This window comes from Elaeis guineensis, chromosome 5, assembly GCF_000442705.2.
Source record: "Elaeis guineensis isolate ETL-2024a chromosome 5, EG11, whole genome shotgun sequence".
NCBI classification, from domain to species: Eukaryota; Viridiplantae; Streptophyta; class Magnoliopsida; order Arecales; family Arecaceae; genus Elaeis; species Elaeis guineensis.
Window position 1 is genome coordinate 115,868,935 of NC_025997.2, and position 11,795 is coordinate 115,880,729.

The window sequence follows — 11,795 nt, forward strand, 5'->3', positions numbered from 1 at the left end:
GAGGGAGAGGAGGGGGCCGGCCAAGGGAAGGGGAGGGCCGGGGCCACCGCTGAGGCGCACTAGCCCTCTGTCACCGACGGTCAAGGAAAAAGAGGGAGAGAGAGAGAGGAAGAGGGAGAGAGAGAAAGGAAGAGGGAGAGGAGGGGGCCAGCCAAGGGAAGGGAAGGGTCGGGGCCCACCGTCGGGGCGCGCCGGCCCTCTGTCGCCGGCGGCCAAGGAAAAAGAGGGAGAGAGAGAGGAAGAGGGAGAGGAGGGGGCCGGCCAAGGGAGGGCTGGGGCCCGCCGTCGGCCCTCTGTCGCCAGCGACCAAGGAAAAAGAGGGAGAGAAAGAGGAAGAGGGAGAGAGAGAGAGAGGAAGAGGAAAGAGAGAGGAGAGAGCTCACCGCTGTTGGGAGGTCGCCGCCATGCCGTCGGAGAGGAGAAAATGTCGGAGATAGCCAGAGAAGAGGGAGAAGAAGGAGAGAGGGATTTTTTTTTCTTTTGAAATTTAAGCTTGAAAAACGTCAAAGAAAATGGCATTTTCAAAAATGCCATTCCCTTTGGCATTTTCATCCAATTTTTTTTCTTTTTTTATAGTTTTTTTAATTTTTTAATTTTTCTTTACTTATTTTTATGTGATTTTTTAATAAATAAAATTAATTTAAAATGGGCATAGTAATTTGAAATGATAATTTTTTATTTGAATTAAAGTTACAATTTTTTTAAGTAATAATTATAAATTTTATTTTTTACCATTTTTATTTGAATTATAATTATAATTTTTAATTTTTTAAATTTAAAATTATAATTTTTATTTTAAATTAGAATTACAAATGACATTTCTAGTTTTCATTGAAGTTAAAATTTTAAATTTATTAAAATTTTAATTTATAATTTTTATTTTTTTTCGCTTTTCGTATGGCATTTTTTTCTTTTATTTTTCTTGAATTCAAATTAAAATTTTAATTTTTTTATAACTTAAAATTATAATTTTTATTTTCTTCTCATTTTTACCATTTTTTATATTTTTATAAAATTTTTTTGAGTTTTTTTATTTATTTAAAATATTTTTTAAAAAAATTAATTTAAATGGGGAAAGTAATTTGAAATGATGTCTTTTATTTTAATTAAAATTAAAAATTTTATTTCTTTTAAATTTAAAATTATAATTTTTATTGTTTCTATTTTTTTAAATTTTTGACTTCTTTATGCCACTTTTATTTTTTTATTTTTTTATTTTTTTGAACATTTTTTTAAAAATTAATTTAAAATGGGAAAACTAATTTGAAATGATGGTTTTTATTTGAATTAAAATTAAAATTTTAATTTTTTAAAATTTAAAATTTAATTTTTATTTTTTTCTCATTTTTTCTCATTTTTTCTTTTTTTATGGTATTGTTTATTTTTTAAAATTTTTAAGTTTTTTTTAGATATTTTTTTAAAAAATTAATTTTAAATGAATAAAATTATTTAAAATTATTTTTTTATTTGAAATATAATTTAAATTTTTATTTTTTTAAATTCTTTCAAAATTATAATTTTTTTTCTCAATTTTTCCTCAATTTTTTCTTCTTTAATGATATTTTTTAAAAAAATTAATTTGAAAAAATTATTTTTATGGTATTTTTTATTTTATGCTATTTTTTAAGATCTTTTTTGAGATATTTTTTTAAAAAATTAATTTTTAAATAATTTTAGAATTATAATTTCTATTTCTTTTTTATTCTTTTTTTAATGGTATTTTTAATTTTTTTTACATCAATTTTTTTTCAAATTTTTTTTAAAAAGATAATTTCAAATGGAGATACTAATTTTAAATGATAATTTTTATTTTTATCAAAATTAAAATTTTTATTTTTTATAAATTTAATTTTTTTTTCAATTTTTTATCAATTTTTTCTTTTTTTGGGGGGGGAATGCCAAAAAATATGGCATTTTTAAAAATACCATTTGAAATGGTATTTTAAAAAATATCATATTTTTTAATTTTTTTTAATTTTTTTTTACGTGGTCTACGTAAAAAATCGGGGGTGACATGGCCATGATAAAACGGCATTCAAAATGATGTTTTATCAATTTTGCATCATTCTCGTAAATAAATTAAAAATAAGATTATTTAGGTAAATAAAATTTTTTTATATTAATTAGGAAAAGAACTTCTCCAAATTCAAACCGCATAAAATTCGGAGCCCGCAACCCTAGTCACCTAGCCTTTCATGAAAACACAAGAAATAAATAGTAGAGTCTCCAAACAACAATATATGGATTACCTTACTGGCCATTTTTTTCCTTGTCAAATGAATATAGGTAATATCATACAAGAATAATGACATCAGGAATCCAAAAAATGCCTCCAACATAATTCATTGTATGAGTTGCTACCAATCTACCGTATCATTGCTCTCATGGATATCTTCCAAATATCAATAAGAAGTGGATGGATTGTAACATTTTGATCAATATAGGTTCTAGGTGGTATAACTTTTTTTTTGAAGTCTTTGGTAAATATTTTGAAACATGTTCTCTCTAACAAATGAAAAATTAGCTCGTAAAGAGGTTGGGCTCTCTAACATAAACGTCTTTTTTCTTGATGTACTCCTTTCTATTGAGGGCCAACACAAAAATCCATGATCTTCTTTTTGGGTGATACACACATTATTCAACTTGATACATAGTTAAAAATTAACAAAGCATACTTAGTTTATCGTGTAGACTAGTTGTGGAGTTAATACATATACATCCAATTGAAATGCATTTAAAGTTTGTTGATAGATACATAGTTTATCATCATAGATCCTCAAGCAGCAATGCATGCTTATATTTTATGATCCATATTGTAGTGCCTCCTCTGATTTCTAAGCAGGTTAATCAAAGCCCATAGATTTAAACTCTGTGAATTCTATATATAAAATATCAAGACTGAGAATTACATGTTGATATGGAGCAGTCCTAATATTTCTTCGTAGCAACAAAAGTATCTATTTGGAAAAAAAAATAGAGAAGAAAGTAAGCCATTGAAAAGAAGACCCCAGCTAAGAAAAAATAACCAACAATACATCTTCTCGCAACTAGCCTATGGTCGCATCTTTTTCTTCCCTTATCTAAATGAGACTTATATTGCCATGTCATGTTCTTTGTGTTAGGTTTTATAGGTCTCTCCTATGTGGAGAAAGCCCAACAATTAGAAGAGCCCATCGAGATTGTTTTTGGCCCATCCATAATGATATATATATTCATCATTTTACTCATTTAGGGCACACAAGAGGGTGAGAGGCAGAAGAGAAGAGGTAGCATCGGCATTCAAAGAAAAAGAGAGAGAAAGAGAGAGAGAGAGAGAGAGCAGAAAATTTTAGAGTGTTTCAATAGAGAGCAGCTATGATCAATCTAACAATTGATGGTCATTAGTGATCTAATCGAGCTGATTTTTTCTCAACGGATAGAGGACTCATAGCTCTTGACATCTTATGATTTTTTTTTCTACTCTAAAAGGTACTTCTTTGATGCATGAACAGAAGGCTCAATTTTGCAAACTATCAGAATTTCTAGCAAAATGCAATCACGTTCAAGCTAAAGATTGAAGGGTCATTTGGGGTTCAAAATCAGTAGCTCTATTTAGAAAAAAATTCTGCACTAGTCTTTCTTGTTAATCGATTGATTTGATAGATGAATGGGAGTTGTGTACTCCTTTGATCTACTGGAATAATCTCTTGCAATTCACTTTGAAGTATAGTAGAAATTTTAGAGTGAATTTTGTGTCCCATAATTTTTCTTCTTAAATTTTTTGGGGTTTCCACATTAAAATCATGTGTATTGATCATGTTTGTTATTTTGATTTTATGATTATTATTTTTGCCGGTTTGTGTGTTGGGATATTGTCTCCTTACAAGTTCATTCGAGTGAGAGAGATTTTCTTAGGTATCTTTTCAGCACTTGTTTGTGCATTTGTATTTTATCGAGAATCATTTTTTTGATTCGTTCTCTCCCAACATAGTGGTATCAGAGCTTTAGTTAGTGTGAGTTTGCCTTGATTAAATGATGGAGAGCAATTTCACTAACATGGTTTGTTTGAATGGCACAAATTACTACAAATGGAGAAATAAAATGAAAGACCTGTTATTTGTGAAGAAACTATTTCTACCGATGTTTGCTACTGAAAAATCTGAATCTAAAATTGATGAGGAATGGGAGTTTGAACATGAACAGATAAGCAGCTACATTTGATAGTTTGTAGATGATAATGTTTATAATCACATTTTCAATGAGACACATGCACGGACCTTATGGAATAAGCTTGAATTTTTGTTTGCTTTGAAGATAGAAAACAATAAGTTGTTCTTGCTTAAGAAGATGATGCAACTAAAATATAGAGATGGAAGTTCTATGGCAGATCACTTGAATGAATTCTAGGATATGATTGATCAATTATCTAGAATGGATATAAAATTTGATGATAAGGTTCTTAGGCTTAGTTGCTTAACACTTTGACAGATTCATGGGAGAAATTTCGGATCTCACTTATTAATTCGGCCCCTAATGGTGTTATGTCCATAGAACTTGCTAAGGGTGGTGTTTTGAATGAGGAGATGAGGAGAAAGTCTTGGGGTTCTTCATCATCACAGGCTGAGGTTCTGTTTATAGAAAATAGAAGGAGAACTAAGTAGAAATTTGTGAAGGATAGAGATAAAAGTAAAAGCAAGTCCAAATCAAAGTATAAGAATGTGCAATGTCATCATTATGGGAAGACAAGTCACATCAAAAAATATTGTTACCAGTGGAGAAGAGAGAGCAAGGGTAGCAATGACAAACATAAAAGAAAAGATCAAAAGGATGATGATCGAGTTGCCACCGTTTCTACAAGTGATGATCTTATTGTTGTTAATGAAGAAGAGAATGTTGTAAACTTCACTTGTGATGAGACAAGCTGGATGGTAGACATTGCTGTAACATGTCATATTACATCTTATAAGGAATTATTATCATCTTACACATCTGGTGATTTTGGTGTATTGAAGATGGACAATGATGTTGAGTCACAAGTTGTAAATATCAGAAATATGTACTTGAAAATTAACAATGGAGCACAACTAATACTGAAAGATGTCAGACATGCACCTGATATTCGCCTCAACTTGATTTCAGTTGGAAAGCTTGATGATGAGAGATACTACAATGATTTTGAAGGAGATAAATAGAAACTTATCAGAGGCTCTTTGGTTTTGGCTCGAGGAAAGAAATATTCTGGTTTATACTGGACACAGGCTTCTATTGGATGTATATCCTAGAAGTCAATTATTGGCAGATGCATTATGTAATTTCAGAGCATAAGTTTGTACTTATAAAATTTTATTAATTAATAAAATATATTTTTATTTTCAATCATATTTTTATGTATCCATGATTTGTCCTAAAGATTAACAGATGATATTGTATATTCTCAAGGTATTAAGAATTGGAGACATACACTATTGATGGTTAATTTCTAAAAGATCCCAATCGAAAGATCATCATAGAGGACAGTGATCGATCTAGTTAGATCGATGCATGGATCACCTTCCTTTCGGACAGATGAGTCTTGAGTCTACAGTATGAGGACACTGGTGTGAGAGTGCAAGTGGTTATTAGAAAATAACTTATATTGAGCGTGATCAATATGAGAAACCACTTGGATGTCTACTCATCGGTAGTTTGCTCAACGCTGCAGTGATGTGAATGGTTCTTTGATCTGTGGTGTATTGGCTATTCGCAGTGAGGCTATTGAGTTTGACTACACCTAAACTTAGACTTTTAGCGATTTGGATCCTTGCTATGTATGTTGGCTTCAGTGGATTCAAGTTCACCGTTAGGAGTAGGATGTACTTAGATGAAATCTATCGATCTTGATAGAAAAGAAGAAGTCCTATGCAATTCATGAGACTGAGTTCAAAAAATTTTCGATCGAAGCAAGTGTGAATACTGGAAAGAAGTTTTCACGAAATTCATAAATAAACTCGAGTCGAGCCAATCTAATATATGACTAATATTGGAGTTTGATGAGTTTGTCATGACCTTCATCAAGTCGAGACTCATGATAGAAGGACTGAATCACATGGTAACTGCACCTAGAAGTTCGATACTTCTATTCTACTGAATTATCACTACATACTATTAGATATCACTAGTGGATTGTGAGACTCATCGAGGTTGTCTTGATGATCGATGATCCTCGACGGGCAGAGTTGAAATTATTCTAATCCATTGAAAGGAGTTTCGATGATATTAAAAATGGAGATCACAATATATTTCACTATCAGATAGAATAAAATTTATAGGATCATATACAAAAGAGATTTTTGTCTGATCAAATAGTTGATTACCGATTATAAATCGTTAATGGATTTAATCGTCAATGTGATTAATGATTAACTTTATGCAAAAGTTGTAATAAAATAATTTATCAAGAGTTAGTGAATTATAGAAGAATTAATTAGCAATTAGATTGCTAATTGACTCAGTTTGATTGAACAATGAGGTTCAGATCAGGTCTAATTGAATTAGATTCGATTTGATTTGGATTGGGTTTGATTGGATTAAGTGTGATTGAGTTATGAGATAACTCAATTGCAAGAGAGACTAACTTTTGATTTAATCAGGACTTGGATTCAGTTAATTTTTTATTGGATTAGAATCTCATTGAGGAGATTAGGTTTCTAATTGGATTAGATTCACTTATCTCTTTGGGTTCAACTAAATTGGATTTGGATAAGGACCAAAATGAACCAACCAAAAGTCCAAATTAGTTTGGACTTCTCCCTTTGTGCCACCCTTTTCATGACACCACTTTTCTCAATGCAAATTTTGATTTTGCATGAGAAATTCTTCATGTCAGATGGAGGTTGTCGCCCACTCCCATATTCTCTCTTGGATATAGATTAAGTCTTGTTTGAATTTGAATTCAAATTCGATTTGAATTCAAATTTGAATTTGATAAGACCTGATCCTTATCTTGATGAGAATTTGTTCTCATCCAAACCCCTTAGGATGCCAACCATAAAGAGGCCTTTCTTTTTGGCATGACAGATGAAGGTTTTTTGTTATGAGACATTTGAAAACATTGAGGAAAAATTCAAGTTTGGCATGAGCAAGGGTGGGCATCTCCTTATTAGCGTGTAGAAGGCCTTAGGATTCTAGGGCCTAGGCATTGGATTTAGGAAAGTAAGAAAGAATTCTCCTCTTTATCACTATCTTTTTTTCTTCCAATCCTTCTTTTCCTCTAAGAGTGTCTGGAGATCTGAAGAAGAAGATTAATCAGCCATCATGAGTGGATCTCTGCAAGGGAGCTAGCACTCCGGAGAGATCAATGAACCTTCAATTAGATCGAGAGCTTCATGTGGATATCTATGGAGGTTGGACATGTGTGCAGCTCTAAAAATCTGTAAATTCATGACATCAGCTGCGGTGTATTGATCCACGTAAAGATATTGAGATCTGATCTCACATACATGATAGATATGATCTATGTGATAGATTTCAGATTATGCATGCTATGTTAATGTTATAGATCCGTGGGTAGGTAGTTTATAAATTAGATCTGGTGTATGCTAGGTTAAACAGTTTAATCTAAATGTTCTTCCACTATCATTATTCAGAAAGATTTTGAATTACATGCATGTAACCACCTCATTCTAATAGCTTCAATCTCCAAAGCTGTGGTGAATGTCTTGGAGAATGAAAAATTAATAGAGTTATGGCACAAGCGGCTCAGTCACATAAATGAAAAAGGGCTTGACTGTCTAGCCAAAAAGAACTTATTTTCTAGAGTGAAGAGTGCAAAACTGAAAAGATGTGCTCATTATTTGGCAGAAAAGCAGAATAGAATCTCTTTCAAAAGGCATCCCCCTTCCACAAAGTTAGACCTACTAGAGCTGATATACTCTGATGTTTGCAGTCCTTAAAAAGTACGATCACTTGGTCATGCACTTTGTTTTGTCACCTTTATTAATGATCATTTGAGAAAACTTTGGGTTTATGCCTTGAAAAGAAAGGATCAGATACTTGATGTGTTCAAGTAATTTCAGGCTTTGGTTGAAAGACAGACAAAAAAAAAAGTTGAAGTGTATCCGCACTGATAATAGTGGAGAATAGAAAGGCCCTTTTGATAAGTATTGTAGGTTACAGGGTATCAGGCACAAAAGACCACTCCAAAGACATCTCAACTTAATGGCTTAGCTGAGAGGATGAACAGAATATTGATTGAGAGAGTCAGATGCTTACTTTCAAAAGTAAAATTACCGAAGTCTTTTGGGGTGAAACATTAAATACAGTGACACATGCGATTAATTTGTCACCTAGTATTCCACTGCAAGGTGATGCTCCAGACAGAGTGTGATTTGGTAAGGATGTCTCTTATGACCATCTTCATGTTTTTGGTTGCAAGGCATTTATACATATCCCAAAAGATGAAAGATTGAAGCTAGATGCCAAAACATTTTTCTTGGTTATGGTCAAGATGAATTTGGCTATAGGTTATATGATCCTGTAGAACATAAGCTTGTTAGAAGCAGAGATGTGGTACTTTATGAAGATCAAACTATCTAAGATATTGAGAAGGTAGAGAAAACTTCCAAAAATAGTGATAGTTTGAGAGATTTGGATCCAGTCTCTTTGATGCCTTTGCCCGATCCAAATCAAAATAATGTAGATGATGTTGTTCGGAATGGCTGTCAGCATCAGGATGAACAACAGGGCATTGTGGATAATAATGCCCCTACAGATGAGATTAATGTTGATCCATTGTAGGCACCTATTTCTCCACCTCAAAGGTCTATCAGAGATTGACAACCGTCCATTCGATATTCATTTGATGAATATGTACTCCTGACTGATGGGGGAGAGCCTGAGTATTATGAAGAGGCCATAGAAAGTGACCAGAAGCAATATTGGATTGATACTATAGAAGATGAAATAAAGTCTCTACATGACAACTGCACCTTTGAACTGGTACAACTTCCAAAAGACAAGAAAGCTTTGAAAAATTGATGGATTTATAGGTTGAAGCAAGAAGAGAACTCCTCACATCCATGATACAAAGTCAGATTGGTTGTCAGGGGCTACAGTCGGAGAAAGAAAATTGATTTTGAAGAGATCTTCTCACCTGTTGTGAAAATATCTTCTATTAGAGTTGTATTAGGCTTGGTTGCAAGACTTGATTTGGAGATTGAGTAAATGGATGTGAAGACAGTATTTCTTCATGATGATTTGGAAGAAAAAATTTACATGAAGTAATTAGAAGATTTAACGATGAAAGGAAAGGAAGATTATGTGTGCAAATTGAAGAAGAGCTTGTATGGTTTGAAACAAGCTCCAAGGCAATGGTACAAAAAGTTTGAGTCTGTTATGGAGGAGCAAGGCTATCAGAAGACTGCTTATGACCATTTTGTTTTCACACAAAAATTCTCTGATGATGATTTTATTGTGTTGTTACTTTATGTTGATGACATACTTATTGTTGATTAGAATGCTTCATGAATTGATAGGTTGAAGTGAGAGTTGAGCAAGTCTTTTGCAGTGAAGAATTTGGGCGAGCAAATTGAATTCTTGGCATGCAGATTTCAAAGGACAAAAATACAAGAAAGTTATGGCTATCGCAGGAGAAGTACATTGAGAAGGTGCTACAAAGATTTAATATGCATAGTGGTTAGCACTCCTCTTGCTACACACTTTAGATTTAGTCACAAGCAAAATCTTTCCATAAAGAAAGAGAAGGAAGATATGCTAGAGTCACTTATGCATCTGCAATAGGTAGTTTAATATATGCTATGGTATGCACAAGATCAGATATGGCCTATGTTGTTGGCATAGTCAGTCAATTTTTTTCTAAACTAGATAAAAAACACTGGATGTAGTGAAGTGGATCATGAGATATCTCCCAGGCACAATAAATTTAAAGCTTTGCTTTAGGAATGATGAGCCTATTCTTGTTGGCTATACCAATTCTGATATGGCTGGGGATGTTGACTCTAGAAAATCAACTCTGGATTATTTGATCACTTTCACAGATGGAGCAGTGGCTTGATAATTGAAACTACAAAAGTATATTGCACTATCTACTATCGAATCAGAGTTCATTACAATAATCGAAGCATGCAAGGAGTTGCTTTGGGTGAAAAGATTTGTGAAGGAGCTTGGCTTTACTCAGAAGAGATATATATTATTTTGTGATAGTCAAAGCACCATTCATCTTAGTAAAAATCAAACTTTTCATGCTAGATCAAAATACATTGATGTGAGGTATCATTGGATATATGATGTGCTAAATGATAAGTTGCTGGAACTTAAGAAGATTCACATTGATGATAATGGTTCTAATATTTTGACCAAGTTTCTACAAAAAGAGAAGTTCAAGTCTTGCCACTTAAACATCGGGTTGGCAAATATCTCCACATAGTTGAGAGAAGGAGAATTATTGGATTTTATGGGTCTCTCTAATTATATGGAGAAAGCCCAAGAATTAGAAGAGCCCATCAGGATTGTTTCTGGCCCATCCATGATGATATATATATTCATCATTTTACTCATTTAGGGCACACAAGAGGGTGAGAGGCAGAAGAGAAGAGGCAGCATCGGCATTCAAAGAAAAAGAGAAAAAAAGAAGAGAGAAAGAGAGAGCACAAAAAATTTCAAAGTATTTCAACAGGGAGCAGCTTTGATCAACCTAATAATCGGATGGTCATTCATGGTTCAATCGAGCTGATTTTTTCTCAATAGATAGAGGATTTATAGCTCTTGACATCTTATATTTTTTTTCTTTGCTCTGGAAGGTAGTTCTCTGTTGCATGTATAAAAACTTTAGTTTTGAAGACTATCAGAATTTCCAATAGACTGCAGTCATGAACAAGCTAAAGATCGAGGATCATTTATGGTCTGATTGAGCTAAGATTTTGACAGGAGACAGACAACTCACTAATCTTCATTCTGAATGATGGAGATGATTTTTGGAGCTCTATAAGGTCAGTTTTTAGTTCAAAATCGATAGTTCAATTTGGAAAAAAAATTTGCACTAGTCTTTCTTGTTGATCGATTAATTTGTTGGATAAATTAGAATTGTGTACTCCTTTGATCTACTTAAATAATCTCTTATAACTCACTTTGAAGTTTTTTGGAGTGGACTTTGTGTTTCGTAGTTTTTTCTCTCAGATTTTTTAGGATTTCCACGTTATAATTGTGCGTGTTCATCATGTTTGTTGTTTTGATTTTGTGGTTATTATTTGTGCTGGTTTGTGTATTGGAATATTGTCTCTTTACAGGTTCATTCGAGTGGGAGAGATTTTTTTGGATATTTTTTTAGCACTTATTTGTGCATTTGTGTTTTGTTGAGAATTAATTTTCCAGTTTGTTCTCTCTTAATACTTTTTCTTGCCAATATTTCTAGTCATGGCATCTAGTCCACCTTAGTCACCAAACCTGCCAATGTCCCCCTCCTTCATCCTACCCTCACCCAGCATCCTTTTCACCTCCTCCTCCATGACCCCATCCCATCTTTTCACCTTCCTCTATGCTGGCATCATGATGCTCCTTCATGACCCCATCCCATTTTTTTGCTTCGATCCAAGATGCTCAGGAGCCCCACCTTGATTTTTTCAAGGATGATAATTAGGACATGTTTATCTTCGAGCATCATACAGGAAAAATTTATCATTTGTAATCCACAAGGGCATTATAGCTTAAGAGAGATTAAATGTGGGCCGGATTGCAAAAAGATTTTGACATTCTCGTAAGATCAATTACTAAGTGGATTTTTTTTTATAAGCCCTAATGTTTACTTATAATCTATAGGATTT